General features: G+C 42.8%; 1 long non-coding RNA gene across 1 annotated transcript; it reads right to left on the bottom strand.

Annotated features, from left to right (window-relative positions):
* Positions 1 to 8,760: 8,760 nt before the first annotated feature.
* Positions 8,761 to 22,596, bottom strand: LOC107974819 (uncharacterized). The gene is made up of 4 exons (XR_010157314.1): positions 22,476 to 22,596; positions 21,889 to 21,962; positions 11,348 to 11,448; positions 8,761 to 10,640 (listed from the first exon to the last, which is right to left on the bottom strand). It is a non-coding gene; the product is annotated as an uncharacterized LOC107974819 (long non-coding RNA).
* Between the last annotated feature and the right edge of the window lie 481 nt (positions 22,597 to 23,077).

The following is a 23,077-nucleotide window of genomic DNA, read 5'->3' as shown; positions in this document are numbered from 1 at the left end:
TCTGGGCAGATGACTACCGTCCAAGACCATAGCTTTGAGGCAAAGGAGACCCGGGGGCAGGGCTGTAAAATCTGTACAAGCTAATCCGCCTGGGGCCTTCTTAAGGTTCACAGGCAATGAAACCATGTGTCCACACCCCCACTGCATAGCCAAAGGAAGTCAGTTCAACAAGATATTCCTTCAAATCTAATTTACTTTCTTTGTAAATAAGAACTAAGGTAGTCACTGACTGGCTAATACAACTAACTGATATTCTCCCAAAATTGTTCAGGAGCTGCATCACTTTCAGAGTAGCTACAGATAACCAGTACCCACAAACACAGTCTCCCTCCCATTCTCTTACTCACCCTCCTTCTTCCTTTCCTGCTTCCCTCCTTTCCTTTTCACGAATTGGTTCAGAAACCATCACATTATTTGCAGAGTCAAGAAACTATATTTGTGCTCACTAAAGGAAGACAGACACCAAAAAGTGCAAATGGTATGACTGCATTTTTATGAAGTTCAAAAGCTGGCAAAAACTAATGTATGATGTGAGAGGTCAAGGTAGTAGTCTACTTGGTGGGGGGCAGTGATTGGGAGCAAGCAGGGTGCTGGTGATGTTATACCTCTTTATCTGGGTGCTGGTTACACTTATAATGCCTTTCCTGTATGTTTGTCTTACTTCATTTAAAAACAAACTGTGAGATGCTTTTGCAGGAATGGACTGTTTCATTTCATCAGTAAGCCAGAAGTTTAATCACACTAAAATGAACATTGTCCTAGTTCCATTACAAAATTGAGTATGTAGCCTAAAGAAAAAAATAGTCACAAAAATAAATGAAAAATCTATTACACCATCACATTTTTTAAAATCAGCATAAATGCCTATAATATTCTAGTGTCAAATTATTCAAACATCTTAAATATCAAATCTCTAATGTTCACATTAATTTGGTAGCTATTACCTACTACAATACTAAATATACACAACTCATGTCTTTAATTAGCATTTGAAATTTTGGCCATGCCAAAGCATGGTCTGCGAGCAAAGGGAAAATTGAATTCTGATAGATCTTGCTCAGAAAAAGCCGATACTGTAACACATCAACATAAATTGTAATATAGAATCTGTCTTCCCTGCCCAAATTCCGAACCAGTGAGTTATGGAAGACTGCCTCTGGTGGAGCAGAAGAGACCAGCATAGGTGACAAACCCCAAGAGGAAGGAGAAATTCACCAAATAGCTAATTTCATACCCTCCTGTGAGCAGCAAGATGTCAAACCTAGTGGAATTCCATCGTCATTGCAGAAAATATTAAAGAGTGGCATCTAAGCTTCTTTATCCCCACTTACAGATACCAAGATTTAATCAATAAATTCACAGGTGCCTTTAAGGCGATGGTTTTGCTAAATAAAAGGATATTTTGTAAGCCAGGGAAATGTTTGTTAGTCCACATGGCAGGCCCAGCCTCACACACAGACACCAGACTCATGGGGCTTTCTCATATCTTTGACCACATGTCCCAAGTTAATGTTGGGCTCTGAACACAAGAGCTAGTGGAGTCACACCACCATTTCATAATATTAGTATTATTATTTTCATTCTACAAGTGAAAAACTGAATTGCAGAAAAATGAATTAACATTCAGTTTCTGAGTGGTGGATCCTCTCCTATCTATATAGCACCTGCCAGCCACTTTGCCTTGCTGCTGCCTCAGCACTACCTACTGTTTTAGGAAAGAGGAAATAAACAGAGGCACAAAGGTGAGTTCATTGTTGGGCAGGGGTAGAGAACATGTTCCTGGAGATGTAAAATCAAGATGTCTCCGGAGAGACTGGGGAAAGTTGAAGTCCATGGCAATGAGCCCTGAAGAACACCAGCAACCAAGAAAACAGATGATTCTTATCAGGCACGGTTTCCTTGTCATGAGATTGGCAAGGAAGCCAGTGGAAATCATGCTGTCTGCCTGAGGGCCTACATTCCAAAAAGTTGGATATGGGGCCACACTGGCCTGACTGCAGTTGGAGAAACTTCTATACTGCCTCAGGAGACCATTCTTGAGTACACTAGATATGCCTCTTGGAGTCAGAAAGACCAACTTGTCTTGTGGGCAGAGTTGGCTTGTCAGGTGATAAAAGGGGAGTGAGTGGCAGTGTAATGTAGTGGTTACCAGCAGAAGGCTACCTGAGCTCAAATCCCAGCTCCAAAATCTACTGCTGCACCAAACCAGGCAAAGTGCTTAAACTCTGCATGTCTTAGCCTCCTTAATTTGCAAAATGGGATAAAAATAACCATCGTATAAGGTTATCGTAAAATTTAAATGAGTACATTGATTTAAAGAATTTAAAACACCTGGCATATACAAGTGTTATGTAAGTTTTAGCTGTTAACATAAATATTGTAAATAATAGATGTTATGAAATCAATGGGCATGGAGCTGCCCAAGACCATGAGAACCCACCTCTTGCATCAGCATGATCTGGATGCGAGACATGGAGGCAAAGGAGATCATTTTGGAGCTTTAAGCTTTGACTGCCTTGTTGGATTTTGGACTTGAATGGGGCCTGTAGCCTCTTTGTTTTGGCCAATTTCTCCCATTTGGAATGGCTGTATTTACCCAATGCCTGTACCCCTGTTGTATCTAGGAAGTCACTAACTTGCTTTTGATTTTACAGGCTCATAGGCAGAAGGGACTTGCCTTGTCTCAGATGAGACATTGAACTATGGACATTTGAGTTAATGCTGAAATGAGTTAAGACTTTGGGAGACTGTTGAGAAGGCATGATTGGTTTTGAAATGTGAGGACATGAGATTTGGGAGGGGCCAGAGGTGAAATGATATGGTTTGGCTGTGTCCCCACCCAAATCTCATCTTGAATTGTAACTCCCACAATTCCCACGTCATGGGAGGAACCCTGTGAGAGGTGATTGAATTATGGGGCGGGTCTTTCCCATGCTGTTCTTGTGATAGTGAATAAGTCTCGTGAGATCTGATGGCTTAAAAAAAATAGGAGTTTGCCTGCACAAGTTCTCTCTTTGCCAGCTGCCATCCACAGAAGATGTGACTTGCTCCTCTTTGCCTTCTGCCATGATTGTGAGCCCTCCCCAGTCACGTGGAACTGTGAGTCCAATTAAACTTCTTCCTTTTGTAAATTGCTCAGTCTTGCGTATGTCTTTATCAGCAGCATGAAAATGAACTAATACAATTACATTGTTCTATATAATGAAGTAATTACACAACTCAGCATAATGTAGAATCAGTAGGAGCCCTGAGCTTATTTTCCTGCAACTAGTCCCATCTGGGGCTGATGGGAGACAGTGACAGATCATCAGGCATTAGATTCTCATAAGGATTGCACAACCTAGATCCCTCACATGCACAGTTCACAATAGGGTTCACACTCCTACGAGAATCTAATGCCCCTGCTGATCTGACAGAAGGTGGGGCTCAGGTAGTAATTCGAGCAATAGAGAGTGGCTGTAAATACAGATGAAGCTTTTCTCTCTCACCTGCCACTCACCTCCTATTGTGCAGCCCAATTCCTAACAGGCTACAGACTGGGGACCCCTACCCTAGGTGACAGTATAGGGAGTGGGGACTTTGGGAAGTAATTAGGTCCTCATGTTAGAGCCCTCATGAACAGAATTAGTGTCCTTATAAGAAAATGACCAGCTGGGCGTGGTGGTTCACACCTGTAATCCTAGCACTTTGGGAGGCCAAGGCAGGTGGATCACCTGAGGTCAGGAGTTCAAGACCAGCCTGACCAACATGGAGAAACCCCATCTCTACTAAAAATACGAAATTAGCTGGGCGTGGTGATGCATACCTGTAATCCTAGCTACTCGGGAGGCTGAGGCAAGAGAATCGCTTGAACCCGGGAGGTGGAGGTTGCGGTGAGCTGAGATCATGCCATTGCACTCCAGCCTGGGCAACAACAGCAAAAACTCTGTCTCGAAAAAAAAAAAAAAAAAAAAGAAAAGAAAAAGAAAATGACCAGAGAGCTACTAGCTCACTCTCCCTCTGCTGTTCACCATATGAGGATACAACCAGAAGTCAGCTGTTCACAACCCAGAAGAGGTCCTCACCAAAACCCGGCCCTGCTGGCACCGTGATACCAGACTTCCAGCCTCCAAAACTGAGGAATACATTTCTGTTGTTTGTAATCCACTCAGTCTATGGTATTTGTTATAGCTGCCCTATCTAAGATAATAGATCATGTAATATCAAAGGAAAGGTAGTTTTGGAAGCCTGGACAAATACATACTTTAGTTACTTTGATTTGTTTCTCTAATTGATCAAGGGAGAAAGTAGAAAAGGATGCCCAGAAATAGTATTGTTGAACCATATCAAATTATTGCTATTCAACCTTTCTTTAGAGCAATTTCACGTGTTTCAAGCTGTTATTAAGCGGGGCATCAAAAAGTTTGCTTTTCCTGGTTGTGAACTACCAGGGCTTGCCTTGAACCTAAGGCCAAGAATTGCATGTGGATTTGTGGACACCGGGCTCATCTGTCGAGTAATTTTTAACCCTCATATGGTCCACAGACACTCATTGGTGAACATATGTATGATTAGCCATGAGTGTATTAGGAGACATTTCCCTCTAGCCTGAACGTATAAGTGGGCAAGGGCGACTGAGGATGGCCTGAAGCATCAATGATGTTATCCGAACTAACTAATGGGGCCTTCTCTTCAAGTCTTAAAGTTTAAATTTATATAATCTTTAAACTGAAAGAAATATGAGGTGACCTTCCTCTAGCACACATTCTCTCCCTCCTGCCCCCATCCCAGGGAGTGCCTCTGCAGTGTTCCCAAAGGAAATATCCAGCCCTTTTCCTTTTCTTTTTTTTTTTTTTTTTTTTTTGAGACTGAGTCTCACTCTCTCTCCCAGTCTGGAGTGTAGTGGTGCGATCTCGGTTCACCGCAAGCTGCACCTCCCGGGTTCAAGCCATTCTCCTGCCTCAGCCTCTCGAATAGCTGGGACTACAGGCGCCCGCCACCACGCCTGGCTAATTTTTTGTATTTTTAGTAGAGACGGGGTTTCACCGTGTTAGCCAGGATGGTCTCGATCTCCTGACCTCGTGATCCACCTGCCTCGGCCTCCCAAAGTGCTGGGATTACAGGCGTGAGCCCCCGCACCCAGCCTAGCCCTTTTTCAATGTGCAAAATAAGTTTTTTAAAATCCATCCATAAAGGTATGAAATAAATAGTAAGTCTTCCTCACCTATCCTCAATAACTGATCTCTTTCCCTAAAATAAACATGCTTAAGAGTTTCCCAGGTAGTTAACCAGAAAAATTATTATGTTTTCACTTGTATTTATGTTTATGCTTTTTAGAATTTACACAAATGGGAATTTAACATATATGTTCGTCCATTTTGGGTTGCTATAAATATCTGAGACTAAGAAAGAGGAAAATAAATTTCAAAAGAACAAGGGATAGATAAGAAGCCTGGGAATGAAACTATAGAAGAGAGATCATGAATTAGGAGATAAATATATTAAAGAGGCTCATACAGTTAGTTTATTTATAAAGAAAAAAAGGGGTCGGGTGTGGTGGCTCACACCCATAATCCCAGCACTTTGCAAGGTCAAGACGGGTGGATCATTTGAGGTCAGGAATTTGAGACCAGCATGACCAACATGGTGAAACCCCATCACTATTACAAATACAAAAAAATTAGCTAGGTGTGGTGGCACATGCCTGTAGTCTCAGTTACTCGGGAGGCTGAGGCAGGACAATTACTTGAACCCGGGAGGCAGAGGTTGCAGTGAGCCGAGATTGCATCACTGCACTCCAGCCTGGGTGGCAAAGTGAGACTGTCTCAACAAAAAAAAAAAGAAAAAAGAAAAAGAAAAAGAGAAAATATTTCTTTGGCTGATGGTTCTGCAGGCTGTATAAGAAGCATGGCATCAGCGTCTGCTTCTGGTGAGAGCCTCAAGAAGCTTTTAGTCACAGTGGAAGGGAAGGGGGAACAGATGCGTCACATGGCCAGAGCAGGAGCAAGAGAGAGGGGAACAAGGACGGCACCAAGCCATTCAAGAAGGATTCACCCACATGTCCCTATCACCTTCCACCAGGCCCCACCTGCAATGTTAAGGATCACATTTCAACAAACACCCAAACTTTGTCAACGTGCATACTGCTTTTTATGCTTTTTTTTACTTAAAGATCTGCTTGGAGATCCCCATTATGTACAGACAGAAAACCATTCTGAAGTGCATGATGAATGCTTCTAAGGTTTCAGAAAGACCAGCTTGTCTCTTGGGAAACTAGTTGGTTGGTCAGGTTATGACAGTGGTGACAGTCCTATTGTAACAGCAGCTGAGGCTAGAAAAAAAATCTGTAGAGAATTCCATTGCGTAGACGCGTCCCTAATTTTTTTTAAACAGTCCCTTATTCATGACCTTTTATGTTTCTCCCAGTTTTTTGTCATTACAAATGTTGACACAGGCGTATCCTTGGCAGAGGAATTCACTATTTTTGAGGCAATCTGTTCTGCTGCAGAACACTCCAGTTTTTACAAAATTTGTCCTTGAATTGATCTAATATCCAATACCTTTGGAGTTTAAAGTATTGGTCATAACTTAAAACGTTGGGGTCAAAGAGACAAAGAAACATAGAGAATAGTGTGTTCTTCAGGTTATAAGACATTTTGAGTTACATATTTCAACATAGATCTTGTTGGGCTAGACAGACTTAACAAATAAAAACACTTGAGACCCAATTAATTTGAATTTAGATAAGCAATGAATAATTTTTAGTATAAGTTTGTTCCATGCAATATCTGGGGTATAATTATACCTTAAAAGTATTCATTGTTTATCTAAAATTCATATTTAATTAGATGCTTTGTAAGAATCTGGTAACCCTTCTTCTGAGTTTCTTCTAGCTTAAGATGACCCCTTCTGTGACCATTTCTCATATTATTTTGTCCCAAGAGGCTCTGGCATTGGAGTCATCTTCAAACTATGACACAGAGCTCCAGAGAAACCCAGCATCGGTCTTCCTTTTCCTAAGCCAATTCAGCACTGTGTCAGCCATTTCTATCCACGCCATAAGGCTTGTGCCCCAGATACAGACCTATGAGTAAAAGACGATCCACACATTTGGTTCCTACCATACCAGAGAGAGATGGAACTATTCCGAAAGGAAAGGAGAATGACCATCTCTATTACCTACAAAGTGTATTACCGGAAAACCACTGAACAGCCCTGCTTTACGACCTTACCTCCCTGGGCCACTATTTCCTTCAGTGCAAAAGGAAGTCATTAAACTAGAATTCTTCAAATCAAATAATCTACACACTCTAATAATAACACAAAGTACAATGCCACTGGTACTTTCTTTAATGCAAACACTATATATTTATTATTCATTCAACCCATACTGCCAATTTCTTTTTGATATTTTTTTTTGTAACCTTGTCAAGTGGTTGGTTTATTTTTAAGCTTTCACAGTAGCCAAAGCAGGCAGGTTTCCATCTAATGCATCATATTGAGGCTATATTAATTATTCATCAACGAGATCATGTGAGCCCGCGTGCTCACATGGTATTGGATCCATTTATTTTGACACTTTAACAACCAGTTTGGATTGGCCATATTGTTAATCAACAGAGTTCAACTGGTTGTTAATGAGCATAAACACATACAATTCCTAGAGGGTAGACTTGTCTTCAATTTTAACCATGAAAAGAAGTGATGAAGAAAGGAAAGAATGTGGAGTGAAAGAGGGGAAAGAATGATTGAGAGAACAGGAAGAAATGGCTAAAGGAGGCAAAGCAAGCGAGGGGCAATAATCACTCTCCCCATTTCTGCTCCTCTCACTCAGCCCAGGTCATTTCTATTAGGCCATAATTTTCCTAAATAGCCCTGATAAAATGCACCATATTACATTTATCATTCTGCAATCTCCTTTTTCACTCAGTGATATTTCCTGAAGCTTTTTCCAAGTTAGCACTTAGGGCTCCACCTCACTGTTTTTACTACTGTATACTCTGTCATTGTAAAAATATACCACAATTTATTTAGCCCCCTATTAAGTTGTTTACCTTTATTGCTATTATAAACAATGTTGCAATAAATATGCTTGTTCATTCTTTGTCATGTACATTCAAGAAGTTTTCTTAAATGTAACATCTGAAAAATAGAATTTTCTGGTCAAATAAAATACAGGACTTTAAATAGATCCTGTCAATTTTGAAAAGGTCTGGAAGGTAATAGTTTATTCTCTTGGGAGTGGACTGCTCTAACAGTCAAAAGGAATTTTATCCTCATCTATAATTCTTAATTATTAACATAATTATTAATATAATTTTTAATCGATATTTAACAAAGAAAATAATTTATTAATCATATCATGAAACAATAATTTTTTAAAAAAGAATATTATTTTAGACACATAACACATCAATGGCTTAAAAAACTTTGAGTATCAAAGAGATCCATTCATCCTGCCTCTCCCATCAGGGTGCCTGCCTATGGGTGAAAATAACTGTCTTAGTGAGAAAAGGCTGAACCTACACACACACACACACACACACACACACACACACACACACACACAGAGACAGAGAGAGAGAGGACTGTCTAAAAGTCACCCTTGAACAGGCTAAACACATGCCCTTTCCATCCAAATCTGATACAAGGGCTCTGGATGGGGCTGCGATTTCTAAGGGAACCACCAAGGAGTGGCTTCCATTCAGGTTCTGAATAGTTTATTAGGTTGGTGCAAAAGGAATTGTGGTTTTTGCCATTACTTTTAACAAACAAAGAATTAAGGTAGAGACCAAAATATCTTTAGTAAGCTGATTTTGGTACATTTGAGAATACAAATTCCATGTGTCAGTAAAGAGTCCTACTAATACTGAGCCTCAGAATTAGGCAGACTTACCTGCCAGTCATGTCCCTAGCCCAATACCCTGCCCCGTCAGTCCAGATCCCATCAAAATTCAGAGGGCACACTCAAATTAAGATAATTCAAGGAAATTTGATCAACAGTGTGGACAGGGAAATTACTCCTAGGTGAAGACCAGCATGTGTCTTAAATCCAATCCCCAGGCAGCAGACTCCTGAGAGAGACATGCAGGCAGGGAGTGTTCTGGGGAGTGGCCTCGATCAAGATCGATGCCCATGCAGAATGAAAGAAGTGGGATGGGGCAAAGGGAGGTATGAACTGCAATGAAGTTGTGACGAAGGCCTCAGTCAACCCCATGGGGAGTTCAGGGAGTAGGATGAACCCTCCTAGATGTCTCACTAGATGCAGGCAAATTGAGACTTTCTGCTTCTGCACTGACCACACACTGAATTGGGCTGTACATTCCCTGGGGAGGGGAGTGTGGTCTGGGTGAAGAGAGGTGGCTCATTTTTTGCTAAAGGCAATTCCTGGAGAGGGACTCAGCTAAGCATCACAGGTTACCCACACTCTCAGTAGCTGGGAGAATGATCTTAGCTCTGACAAGGCATCTGGGCAGTGCCCACAGCATGAACTCAGATTCAGCCCCAGGCCACTTGGATTCACTTTCATTTTATAGCAAAACTTGGGAACAGCCCCTCCAAGATTCTCGCTGGCCTGTTTTCCTAGGTAAACTTAACAAGAGGAAGGCCAGTGACAGGAATTATAGCCCCAGAACCCCCCCAACTCCCATGCTGCAGTTTCAAGGTAACTACACACATCATTTCTCTCCTCCCCTACTCATTCTAGATTCTCCTCACCCTTGGCTAACACCTCTGATGGTCTAAGAGGCTTACCTGTTGGGGACACCTCCACCTTCAACAGTAAGATCTGAGCCTTTCTCAGGCCATGACCACTGCATTTGTCCATTTTTTGTTGAAATTTGGCAAGAGGGTTCCAAGAGAACCCCAGGGAGTAACAGCAGCCCCATCTCCTCCTGATCATCAGGGCCCATTACTCCTGCTGGGATGAAGGCTATTTCCCTTTTCTGATAGGCTTTGGCATGAGCGACATTCAGTAAGCATAGCTTAAAGCTTAATGGGTCTCCTGCTGAGTTTCCTGGTGGAAATGTTCTCCCTTTAGAAACTAGGACTTCTAAACCACAAAAGCCTGGGAGTGTAGTAAGAAGCATAAATTCCCTACATTGGTCACTTGAAGTGATATAAGCCGGGCTATGCCTATTTCTACTCTTTGATTTCCAGACTCGTACTTGCTATCTACTGGGGACACAGCTCTAGGGAATGGTTGTTGATTTAGGACATATATATTATGTCTGGAGAACAGCGCCCATCTTCACAGCTTATCATCTCCAAGCTGGGTCCTCAGTGGCTAGTAAGCAGCTTTTTTTTTCACTCTTTCAGATCTCAACTTCTGAGTGACATAGGATGTGATAAGGCCAGGGGATACCAGAGTCAAGGGCCCACTGCCACACCTCCTTGTTTTTAACTGAGTTCTCTATCTCTCAATCCAATGCAGTGCTACATGGGATCCTATGTCCGTGAGTTAAGCCTTTTGAGAGTCATACTGGCAGATTATTCCAGGCAGAAAAGGGAGTCTTGTATCTGGTGCACATGTTGATTCAGTCAACACGAAACACTGCTCCTTCTGAGACGAGAGGGTTCCAATGTAATCTCTTGCCACCAAGTGGCTGGTTGGTCTCCACAGAGGATGTGCTGAATCAGTGGCTCAGTATTGGTCTATGTTCCTACAAGGATGGACATACAGGGTGGCAGATGAGTCTTAGTAAGAGGGCACTCATGCTGTTGGATCTATGCATAGCTTCCATCTCTGCTGCCATGGTGTGAGGTCCATTTGTTAGCATCAGAGTGACCAATGACTGATGTCAACTGGCTGGGTCCCTTTGCCTACTGGGTTGTAGTGCCTTTTCCCTGGAAGATACTCTCTGTTGAGCATTAATATTTGATACAAAGCTTGTCACACATTATCTCTCTCAAAGAGGCTTTCATGCACTTCTTCCCTAGGTCTCTTCAACCCTAATCCTCTAAACTTTCTCCTTCCTGGCTCTGGTTAACTGGACAAGCCATTTTTTTGCTGACAATGAGCCCACATGTGTTCTTACTGTACACCACTTCTCTTTGCACATGAAGTGGATAAACATGTACACTTCCCAGATCTCTGCTTGTTAGAAGAATTTCTCTTCAGTCTTTCTTTCAGACCACCCCTGAACAGAGCTGTAGTAAGCAGGCCCTATACTGCTTATACCCATATAAAGAGCCAACCCCTCTGTAAACCAAGTTTGGCCTTTTACCTCCTTCATCAGCCGATCCTAGGGGCTCCTGCCCCCACGGAGATGTGGGTGTGAGCTGAGGGAAAGACACTACTGCAAAAGTGGCAGGTGAATGGGTCTGTGCCTGCAGGTGCCCAGCCCCAGATGTGGCTCTTTCATCTTACCATGAATTTCTTGTAGGAGTGTAAGATTTTCTGATTTGGTGGGTCTGACAGAGGCCAAAGGAGTTCACTGATGTATGTCATTCAGGTCAGCCTCCTGGAGCCTGGAGACGGGTGGAGAAGTGTAGACAGTGGATTAAAGGCAGACAGAAGATACTCAGGTCACCCCTAAATCCTGCCCACTACAGGGCAGAGCCCTGGATGAAGAGTAGAACTTGTGTTTCCGGTGGGTAGCTCATTCCCAATAATTCTTCCCAGATTAATCAATCATTAAATGATGTCCACTTCCCAGGAATAGAATGAGTAAAGGGGCAGAGAGAGGTCAGAAGTATGCTTAGGGAAAATTCCTCTTAATGGAAACCCAGTAGGAAAGAAGCATTCCTGCTCCAGTAAGCACAATGGATCCGGTTCTCCAGGCCCAGAAGAACTAAATGCAGCCTCATAGGGGAGGTCCCATTAACAGCTAGAATGTTCTAGTGCTGTCCAGCTCCAGTGCTGTCCAACAAAACTTTCTGTAGAGATGAAAATGATCTAAAAGTCTGTGCTGTCCAGGAGAGTCACTGGCCACATGTGGTTACTGAGCACTCTATATGTGGCTACTGCGACAGAGGAAATTAGTTGTTTTAGATTTAATTTTGATTTATTTAAACTTAAATAGCCATATGTGGCTAATAGCTACTGTATGGGACAGCACAGAGACTAGGGAATGTGTAGGCACTGACTTTACAGGTAAACACCCTTAGACCCCAATCACACCTTCCCATGGAGCTAATGAGAGCACAGGCACTTTCACCTAAATCCACTGAAACAGGCTTTTGAGTCATTCAGGCCCCACATCACTGCTCACCAGCTGTGTGATTTCAAGCAAGCACTTTACTCTCTGAGATTCAGTTTTCTTATCTGTGAAATGAGAATAATACTTTACAGGGCAGTTGTGGATATTAATGAGAGAACACCTGTAAGATGTCTGGTCTATAGGGGTCATTTTATTAACACCCCCTCATACCAGACCCCAGCCTCAACTTTCTAACCTCTATGTTCTTCTACTTCTGCTTTTCCTTAGTGAATCCGTAAAATATCAGCCAGTTCTTTAGTCTGAGCTTGCTATACCACTGTAGAAGAAGAAAGTCAACAGGGCTTCCTGCTTTGGATATTCATATTTATTGACATCAGAGAATTGGAGACATGGATCACTTAGAATATGAAATAGAGGGTTGGTACTTTACTTTTTGGAGAGGGAGGAGTGGAGTTCATTCTGTAATCTCATAAACACAGCATTACCTTCTACATCATCCGCAGTCTACCCAAACAACAGAATTACTTAATCAAAATCAGCAGGCTCGTTGCATCAGTGGAAGTGAGATTCTCACCTGTTTTTGCTGCCAGATTCTGGGAGTAAAAGATGAGAGGCTGAAACTCTCATTTGAGAGCCCTCATTTTAGAATTACGTAATTCCTCATGGGCAAACAGCCAGAGCCAAATTTGGCAATTCACCAAGGCTCGCTGGAGGCCGACTTCTCCTCCCTTTGTTGGCTGCTTGGCGAGTTGCTTTTGTTTTGGTTTGGGACGTCATAAGTGATGTTGTGAGCTGTGCGAGTATTCTCAAGTCTGCCTTGTGGCCTGTTGTTGCGGGGAGGAGAGCTCTTCCTTTGTTTTCGCAGCTCACTAATGATCTTGTTATTTCTGCGGCAGGAGGTGTCGGGAAGTTCAGAGGTTCCAATTTTAACCAAGCTCCACTAAGGGTCCCTCTGATGAATTTGTGTTTTAATTTTTTATCCTTGTCTCAGCACCAGACATCATATACACAAATAAAATGTATGAACCTGGCCTGGGGACTGGGAGCTGAGAAGCCTTGCTGAGTTTCAGGGATGAGTTTTAACATCAGAGCCTCCTCATCTGTTTACTTGTTATTACCTATGCAAAATCCTGTTATGAAGGCACAAAGTAGGTCAGGCCCAGCTGTACCAAAACAGAACATAGTGAAGGAATTATAAAGATATCCGTAAAAGCCTGTCCTGTCCATGATAAGACACACTTTCACAGATTTTCTTTTGGTGGTAATCCTGCAAGTCAACCTCATGTCAGTGAACTAACTCTTCCACCTTTGTCAAGACAGCAGGAGTAAGCCAGTGTTTCTAACAATGTTTTGTGGAAAAGGGCAGTGTGTATTTATGGTAATCAAAAGCACTGAGAACCTAGAGAAACTTCTATCCCAGTCTGATGTACTCTTATGAGACTTTCTGCCCTTTCCAGGGCTTTGTTTTTCATGAAAAATAATAAAATAACTTTCATTAGTTCCCTCTCAACTCCTAAAAATCACTTTGTACTATTCTTTAAAAAAAAAAAGTGTGTATGAACAGAACACACGAGCATATCTTCAGATTACCTGCATTTAAATAGCTCTACCAGTTTGCAAACCTTTCTGGAAAGATGGGGGAAAAGTTTTAGGCAACTTGCCATCTTAAAATGAGCTAAAGTTAAATCCCTAGAGAAAAAGAGAAAGTGGGAAGAGTTGTAGTCCCAATGCCTTCAAAGACAAATGGAATTAATTAGGACACAGAGCAAGCAAAAAGAAAAGAAAAAGTCATGTTCTAACTTCAGCAGGGTGTTTTTCTCTCCAGAGGTCTTTCTCTGAGAGAAGTCCACATTAGAAAACATTTATCTCATGGAACTCCAGTCTTAGCAGCCCAGTGTAGAGGCTCCAAATCTGCTTATCTGGGCAGAGAGGAAGCACGTACTTCATTCCTTGTTCTGAAAAATGCCGGTAAACCAGTGGGCCTTGTGCCTGACCTGCTGTCCTTGTCAATAATTGTAGATTTCCTTCTCAACATCTCTTTCCCCACCTCCATTCAGAGGGCCACTTGGAGAGAAAACCAGTTCCTAAAAAGATGCCCAGAAAAATGTGAGTGAAAGGGCTGCTCCATGAACACCTTCCCCACCAAGGGCACAAGAAAATGATGTCCTCTGGTTTCTTATTTGCCCATCCAGCAGGGTGATCTGAGAGTTTCATCCCACTACAGAGTGAAGATGTTTGCACAGTTCGTTTCCAGCCCCACATCCCCATCCATATTCCTGGTAGCATCTATGCAATCAGATAACACAGGCAGCACCATCACACCTAGTATTGTCATTCTGAATACCTCTGCAAGATCCCTTTTTTCCTCCCGTTGTCATTTCATACAAAAAAAATATGTATATATATAGCCTCAAAGTGGAAAAGAGAGAAGTAGGGTAGATGGCTTAGGCGCAGTGCCCTACTAAACAGCAGAATATCCCCTCTCATATGTGTCGGGATCCTTCAGGGACCGCTCTGCCTATGTCCTCTCCCCTTGATCAAGCCTCAGTCTGCCCCTCATCCCCCACCGTGCAGCCTCTTTTCTCTAGAGTCCATGGTAGTGTTCTACACAGAGATCTAGAGATGTGGTATTATGGAACAGTCCTAGGCTAAGTCAGACGTGGAGCCCAAGCCCAGATCTCCCCAGAAGTACAATCTTCTGCAAATTACTTAACCTCTGGGAGCCTTCATTTCCTCATGTGGTAAGTGTGGATAATAACACCTAATTCAAGGAGCTGGTATGAGGCTCAGAAAAGATAATATACGAAAAGCTTCTAGTTTGGCACACAGTAAGAGCTCAAAAAACACCAGTGCTTTCTGTCTTGCATAAAATAGTCAATGAATCTGAATGAATAAATCAGCCTTTCTTTCTGTCCCTTTCTCTGTCTTACACACACACACACTTAAGGCAAGACAAGACAAAAGGAACAGAGGAGTAAATAAGAGGAACACATCTAGCGGTACATAAAGTCATTCAAGCTTCCTAGACTATAGTGACCTCATCTATAAAATAAGGAGGTTGGGTTGCATGATTTTGAGATTTGATGAAAAACTGAATTGATCTGTGAGAAAGAGAAAAGAAGTAAACGGACACAGGAATGACTGTGGGAGGTGGGATCACAGTCTCCAGAACACCTACAAGAATAAGAAGGTTTTCCTGGAGAGGGTGACAGGGATTCCTTCCAACTTCCTCAGAGGCCCCAATACCAGAGGATGCAGGAAGACATAGGATCTAGCCAGCATAAATGCCACTCGACAAATGGTAGATATGCCAGAGGCGTTTGAACCAGAGCAACTCCATCTTGAGTAGCGGCTGGACAAAATGAGGCTGAGACCTACTGGGCTACATTCTGAGATGGTTAGGCGTTCTAAGTCACGGGATGAGATAGAAGGTTGGCACAAGATACAGGTCATAAAGATTCGGCTGATAAAACAGTTTGCAATAAAGAAGCTGGCTAAATCCCACCAAAACCAAGATGGCGATGAGAGTGACCTCTGGTCATCCTCACTGCTACTTTCCCACCAGCGCCATGACAGTTTACAAATGTCATGACAATGTCAGGAAGTTACCCTATATGATCTAAAAAGAGGAGGCATAAATAATCCTCCCCATGCTTAGCATATGATCAAGAAATAACCATAAAATTGGGCAACCAGCAGCCCTCAGGGCTGCTCTGTCTATGGAGTAGCCATTCTTTATTCCTTTACTTTCTTAATAAACTTGCTTTCACTTTACTGTATGAATTTGCCTTGAGTTCTTTCTTGTGCTAGATCCAAAAACCCTCTCTTGGGGTCTGGATCGAGACCGTTTCCCATAACAGATAGGTAACAAATTCAGCAATGTACACACAAAAAAAATTTCATCAAGACTGGAAATGCTTCTTCCCCTTTAGTTTCTGTCACAATGGCTGTTCAGCCAAACTACAGGGGCGGGGGCAGGCAGGAGAGGGGCATGGAGCAGAGGTTCAAGCAGATCCCCATCACATAGACGCTTTCCTCCAGGCTGCTCCAGAGCCCAGACTCCTTGAATCAGTCATTCTGAATTTACCCTTCTTTTCTAGCTGACACTGGTGAAATGAGGAAAGAGCTGGGCCGGATATTTTATTATGAGGCATATGAGGGAGTGAGGAAAATACCAGACACTGGCCAGAATGGGCAAGATGTCTTGCAGATTAGGCGTTATCTTGAACTGGAGACTGGGAGATGCCTGGGTGGTAGTCAGAAACTAGGTGGTCCCGGACAACTGCTAGAGACCCGCCCATTCAATGCCCAGTAGATATTCTAAACAAGCAAAATTTCTTGCATTTCTGGAAAGGGTGTTGGCTTTTATTTAAATTCAGTTTAGTTCAACAGCATTCTTTCCCCCATCTCGTGTTGAGGGTTGCCTGTCCTTGAGGAAAATGAGGGTTGCCTTTAGTGCCTTTAGTTGGTAAATCAAAGACATGGGGGATTTCGTTTCCTCAGCTCCAGGCATGAGAGGTGTCTGTGCCTGCGCATGGAAGAGCCAATGCAGCTGGACTGTGCTCATTTCTGCTGCAGACAGATGGCTCTGCACATCCCCTCATGGACACTGGGCTCTCTATCCGGCCAGGATCACAGAAAATAAAACCAAACATTATTTGCTTGCAGATTAAAAATAAAAATAAAAGGAGCGGGATTAGGCCTCAAACGTGTTTCCTTCGCTAGTAGGGTTCTTTTCTTTGCTTTTAACCCAGGTGAAATGGCCATGCTGTCATTATAAAACTGTGAGAGAGTGAGAAACACAAAGAAAATAAAGATTTCTGGTGAAATAACTATTACAGAGGCTTTTTCCCCTTGTAGCTGTGTGGTAAAAACTGGAAAACTTTTTACAGTTTTCTCGAATTATAACTCTGAGTAAGTTCACTCAACCCATTCAACCCATTCAAAACTGCACCCCTCACTGTGACCCCACATTCCAGCTCAGTCCCAGACCGTATCAGCTGTCGGTGTTCCAGTTCCCACAGTCAAACCGTCTGACTTTGTGGAGGGCTCAGTGGCACAAATTCGCTCTGCACTGTCCGGCTTTCTTCGCTATGTATTGAATGAAAGAACAGCTGACAGAGGAGAGTTTGTGTCTCCTCTGAGGTCTCTTCACTCCCCAGTGAGTTTGAAGAGAACCTACAGAGAAACTGGGTCAGGTACTACAAAAGTCCTGCAAAGGTTTACCATCCGGAGGTGGAGAACAAATACACGTTTTCACCATTTCTGCATTTTTGCCCATCAGTTTACTGCACCCTCCTCAAGCAGATCAGGCCATTGTTGGAGTGAGCACTGATTAGAATACCAAAGCCTAGAGCTAAGCTTTTTGCTAAAAGAGATGCTGACTTGTAGACTTCGCAGGATTGAGAGGCCCAAGTCTCTGGAGCTAGATGAGCTTGTTTGATTTAGTGGCAGCACCAATCTGATCCTTTCAATTGTTTCCTAGCTGAATGTAACCAGCACTTTTGAAAGTCAGTCTGACTGTAATTTGCTACTAATTGTAGTTTAAAATGAGCTACTCTGGGCCCAGCTGATACCAAAGCATAAATTCAAGTGGCTGCTCTCAGGACGTCCTTGGATTAAGGTGAGCTTTAGTATGCTCACTACCTGGGCTTCTGGAAATTGGATAATTTCTATACCTATCATATGTATCATCCCTACTTATCAGATTAAGTTAAGCCCCTAGATGATGGAAAAGAGAAGAATTGCTCTGGGTGGCATTTAAATTTTAGCAAAAATCAGTGTTATTGTGACTAACTGTGCATGCTTCTTTTTTTCTTTTTTGGTTACATGAGTGTGTTCTTTAGTGGTGATTTCTGAGATTTTGGTGCACCCTTCATCCATGTATACACTGCACCATATTTGTAGTCTTTTATCCCTTGTCCCCCTCCTACTCTTCCCCCAAAGTCCCCAAAGTCCATTGTATCATTCTTATGCCTTTGCGTCCTCATAGCTTAGCTCCCACATACCAGTGAGAACACACGATGTTTGGTTTTCCATTCCTGAGTTACGTCATTTAGAATAATAGTCTCCAATCTCATCCAGGTCACTGTGCAGTTTGCTTCTATTATGCCTTTCTCTGGCTACCCAACTTCTGAGATTTTTCCTGCTCTTTCCTTAGGTCATTTACCCCTTAGGGCCATATCCACAAAATGTTGTCCATAGACCACTTTAGGCCTTTGCAAAAATGCAGACCCCTAGACCCTAATCTTACTCTAGTAAATCATAACTTGGCTGTGGGGTAGGAGGCAGTTCCAGGAATCACCATGTAAAATAAGATCCCTGAGGATTCTGATGTACATCCACCTTTGAGAACCACTGCCTCATAGGGAGATTAGAATGATTCATCCTTGCGTTATTTTTAAGTAAAAAAAATTGAGCACTTTAAAGTAAAAAAATTGATTGCAGTGAAATGGAAACCAAGAGGAGAATGTGGATTGGAGTGCTAGGATAAGCTCCTTTGTTGTTCTCCAAGCTCTACCACTGCCCATACTACCATCCCTCCCACGCTGGGTATCACAATCTCAGACTGACCAGGTTGGATTCAGGGCTGCTATCAAGATCACACAGCACATTTTGGGGTACTCCATAATTTGACTTTGGTCTCCTCCTTTTCTCTCTCATGCACTCCAGTCTGGTCAGTGGCTCTGTTCTGCTCACTTAAGCCATGCTCATGCTAGGCTTTGTGTCTTTGCTCACCCTGTCCCCTCCCTTCCACATAGAAAGTCTTGCCTCTGACCCTGACATATTCTAAGCCTACCTTCTTTCCTGTTTAAATCTTAATCCCGTGTAAACCTTTTCCATTCATTTCAGAACACCTTCATCACTCCATTCTCTGAAACTTTACTTCCCCTAGAGTCAGTCTTAATTAAAAAAAAAAAAAAATTAGCATTTAATTATGACATTTGTGTAAGTTTCATTTTGCCAGCTAGATTTTGAAGTTCTCTGGCCAAAGAGACAGACTTTTTAATATTTCCCTCAGTTTCTAGCACTGAGCACAAAGTAAGTAAATGGTGTGAATCTAATACTTCCTTTTAAAATTATTGATCGATGGAATGCCTCCCTGCCTGACCAGAAGATTATGTGGTAATTTCAGCCACCCTTATCATGTATGACCTCAGTCAATGGCAACAGTTGAAAGTCAGTGTCTTTCAGAAGACACTGAAAATTGGCACAAAAAATGTGCACAGAGGACAGCACTCCACCGGTCATTATTTATTAAGCTTCAACTGTATGCCAGGCACTTGGTTAGATGTCGAGAACAGAGTGGTAAGTAAAACACTCTTGCAGCTCTCATGGGATTCCTGCCCTCCTGGTAGAGATAGAGCGTATTCAGGTGATCATAAAAGTTAATATAAGTTTGCAACATGATACACATTAGAAAAAAAGGATATCAGGCCGGGCGTGGTGGCTCACACCTGTAATCCCAGCACTTTGGGAGGCTGAGGTGGGCAAATCATAAGGTCAGAAGTTCGAGACCAGCCTGGCCAACATGGTGAAATGCCGTCTCTACTAAAAATACAAAAAATTAGCTGGGCATGGTGGTGGGCGCCTGTAATCCCAGCTACTCGGGAGGCTGAGGCAGAAGAATCGCTTGAACATGGGAGGTGGAGGTTGCAGTGAGACGAGATTGCGCCACTGCACTCCAGCCTGAGTAATAGTGCAATGAGACTCCATCTCAAAAAAAAAAAAAAAAAGAAAAGAAAAAGAAAAAAAGGATATTGTCAGGCCTCTGAGCCCAAGCTAAGCCATCATATCCCCTATGACCTGTACGTACACATCCAGATGGCCGGTTCCCGCCTTAACTGATGACATTGCACCACAAAAGACATGAAAATGGCCTGTTCCTGCCTTAACTGATGACATTGCACCACAAAAGACATGAAAATGGCCTGTTCCTGCCTTAACTGATGACATTATCTTGTGAAATTCCTTCTCCTGGCTCATCCTGGCTCAAAAGCTCCCCTACTGAGCACCTTGTGACCCCCACACCTGCCCGCCAGAGAACAACCCCCCTTTGACTGTAATTTTCCTTTACCTACCCAAATCTTATAAAACAGTCCCACCCCTATCTCCCTTTTCGGACTCAGCCAGCCTGCACCCAGGTGAAATAAACAGCCTTGTTGCTCACACAAAGCCTGTTTGGTGGTCTCTTCACACGGACGCGCGTGAAAGATATCATGTGGGCTCTGAAAGCAAGAAACAGGAGGACCTGTATCCCTGGGGTTTGAAAGAAGAGAACTGCACTGGAAACAGAACTTGGAGCCTCCAGGTTAAGACTCTGCAAACCTCCTTCCCTCTGGCTACTCCCATCTCCCATTCTCTAAAATTAGAGTTGCATGACCTTTCCTTTAGGGGTCCCCAAACTATTAAAGAGCTGCTTAAATCCATGTGGCTGAATTGTGACTGCCAGGTGATTAATCTAATTTATACCAAAATTGGCCAAATCCCTTGGACTTTCTGGCAATAAAATGGGTATGACAATAGAGCCTTGCTAAATCCACACTGTGAAGACGAAGTGGCCCCCAATCAGTAGAGATTTAGCTCCAAATTATTTATTTGTTAAGAAAGACCCGCCACCCCCCCAAAAAATAAAGGAATGAAGGGAAAGGAGTGTGTGTGTGTGTGTGTTTGTGTGTGTGTAAGCAAGAAAGCAGTTATCCCTGTTCCAGTGGGTTCTTAATAAAACTCAGTTACACATTTCAATTGCTCTCTTGTGACTTTCTGTGGGTTACAAGAAAGGAATATATATATATATACATTTTGAGATGGAGTCTCGCTCTGTGGCCCAGGCTGGAGTGCAGTGGCGTGAACTCGGCTCACTGCAAGCTCCGCCTCCTGGGTTCACGCCATTCTCCTGCCTCAGCCACCCCAGTAGCTGGGACTACAGGCGCCCGCCACCACGCCCGGCTAATTTTTTTTTTTTGTATTTTTAGTAGAGACGGGGTTTCACCGTGTTAGCCAGGATGGTCTCGATCTCCTCATCTCGTGATCCGTCCGCCTCGGCCTCCCAAAGTACTGGGATTACAGGCGTTAGCCACCGTGCCCGGGCAACAAAGGAATACTTTAAGGGGTTCCAAAAGAATCCTCTTTGGAAAATTGGCCACCTATCAACTGACAGAGGGTATTGTTTATTCCTGAATAGCTTTGTCAGCTACAAGCAAATTTAACAACGAGATAGTTACTCTGAAAACGCAGTGTGTAGAAAATGCAATAACATATGGAGACAGAGATGTGTTTTTATTACTTTTCTTTTCTGTCGCTTACAGAAAGTGTGCCACATGTGTCTGTTGAGAGTGTGTGGGAAGGTATGGAAGAGTGCTGAGGAGATTCCAGAGACGCTGGCCACTTAATATAGCCCTATTCAGTCAGATGGCTTCTATTATGCAAACTCACACATTGAAGACATTTTCTGTCAACCTTTAAAACATGGGATTCAAAACAGCATTGTCACAAGACCCAGAAGATTTAAATAGATAATGCACCTGATTGTATTTAACAAAAAACAAAACACCTTCAGTGGGTAAAACTATGAATGCCTTTGCATTAAATCTGATCTGCTTTGAATAGCCATTTAATTATTAATCAAACCATAAAAGCAAAAGATACCTGTTTTTACAAATAAATACTTTCTGTATGTCTCTCGTCTCCATGTATTTACATATTCTGAATACATTTAGAAGACAGTTTGATAATAAAATGTACTTACATTTTGCTTCTATGTTGCAGGCAGCCTTCTAATGTCTTTGTACATCTGTAACTCATTTTCTACTTGCAACAACCCTAGGAGGAAGGCAGAAACTTTACTTCCATTCACAGTTGAGGAAACTGAAGCCCAGAGAGGTTAAGTAACTTGCCCAAGGTCACAGAAATGATCACAGGGAAAGACATGATTTGAATCCAGGCTTATGCAAGTGCGTGAAGCCTCTTGACTTCTCTTCCATATTCCCTAAGACTTATGAAGACGGATGGCTGTTAGTAATTGTAATTGTCTTTGAGTAGGTCAAAAAATACATAATGTTTCCCTAGGCTTTCCATGGGCTAATTTTTAAAACTCTTGTTTAGCTAGATAGTTAATGATGCAATAGTCCAAGTTAACTTACAGCAAACTAAATGTCATAAATAAATCACAGACCACTAATTTCTACAACCTAAGCCAGAATTTGCGATGAAAGCAAGAGGGAGAAAATGTTTGAGAAAACCATCTTCAGAGGAAAAAGCAATAAGTTAAAATTAACTCCCTGAGGTAAAGACTCTACTCTTTGCAATTTACCCAAGTGCTTGTAGGTGACTTACAATTCCCAGCCTTCGCTCAGATCTGAGTTTAAAAGTGCTTCTTTTAGCAGCTCTTGCAGGATAAATTATGACTTCAAAGCAGAAACGTCTCCATTCACAAAATGGGTCGCTGACAAGAGCTCTAGGGTGCAAAGAAACTATAACGAGCAAGGAAATATGGCAACAAGAAAAATGAATTTGTACCCTCGGTTCTGCCTCCTCTTACCTGTTTCACAATGTGTTATAGCGAGCCTCATTCTGCCTCTCATCACAGTGGGAGAAGGGGAGCTACTCAGTTAAACTGGATGGGCCTGGGCTTCAGAGAATTACACTGGAAATGGCAGAGGAACCTTCAGCTTCTTCTGAAGGCCTGCCAGCTTTTGCAGTGAGAGCTGCCATGCTGAGGCCCTGTCATGGCAGTTGACCAAGACTTGAAGTCCTTGCTCGGGGCTGGAAGTCTGGGCCCAGGACGACATGGAAATGCCCTAACATGGCTTCCTGTGAACTCCCCCTGAAACAGGAGATTCCAGGGCAGCTGGGAATCCATGGAGGCCTGTGTCAGGCCTCTGAGCCCAAGCTAAGCCATCATATCCCCTGTGACCTCCGGATGGCCTGACATAACT

Source organism: Pan troglodytes, chromosome 4, assembly GCF_028858775.2.
Source record: "Pan troglodytes isolate AG18354 chromosome 4, NHGRI_mPanTro3-v2.0_pri, whole genome shotgun sequence".
Taxonomy (NCBI): domain Eukaryota; kingdom Metazoa; phylum Chordata; class Mammalia; order Primates; family Hominidae; genus Pan; species Pan troglodytes.
Note: the sequence above shows the minus strand (reverse complement) of the source record. Positions and strands in the feature narration are given on the sequence as shown.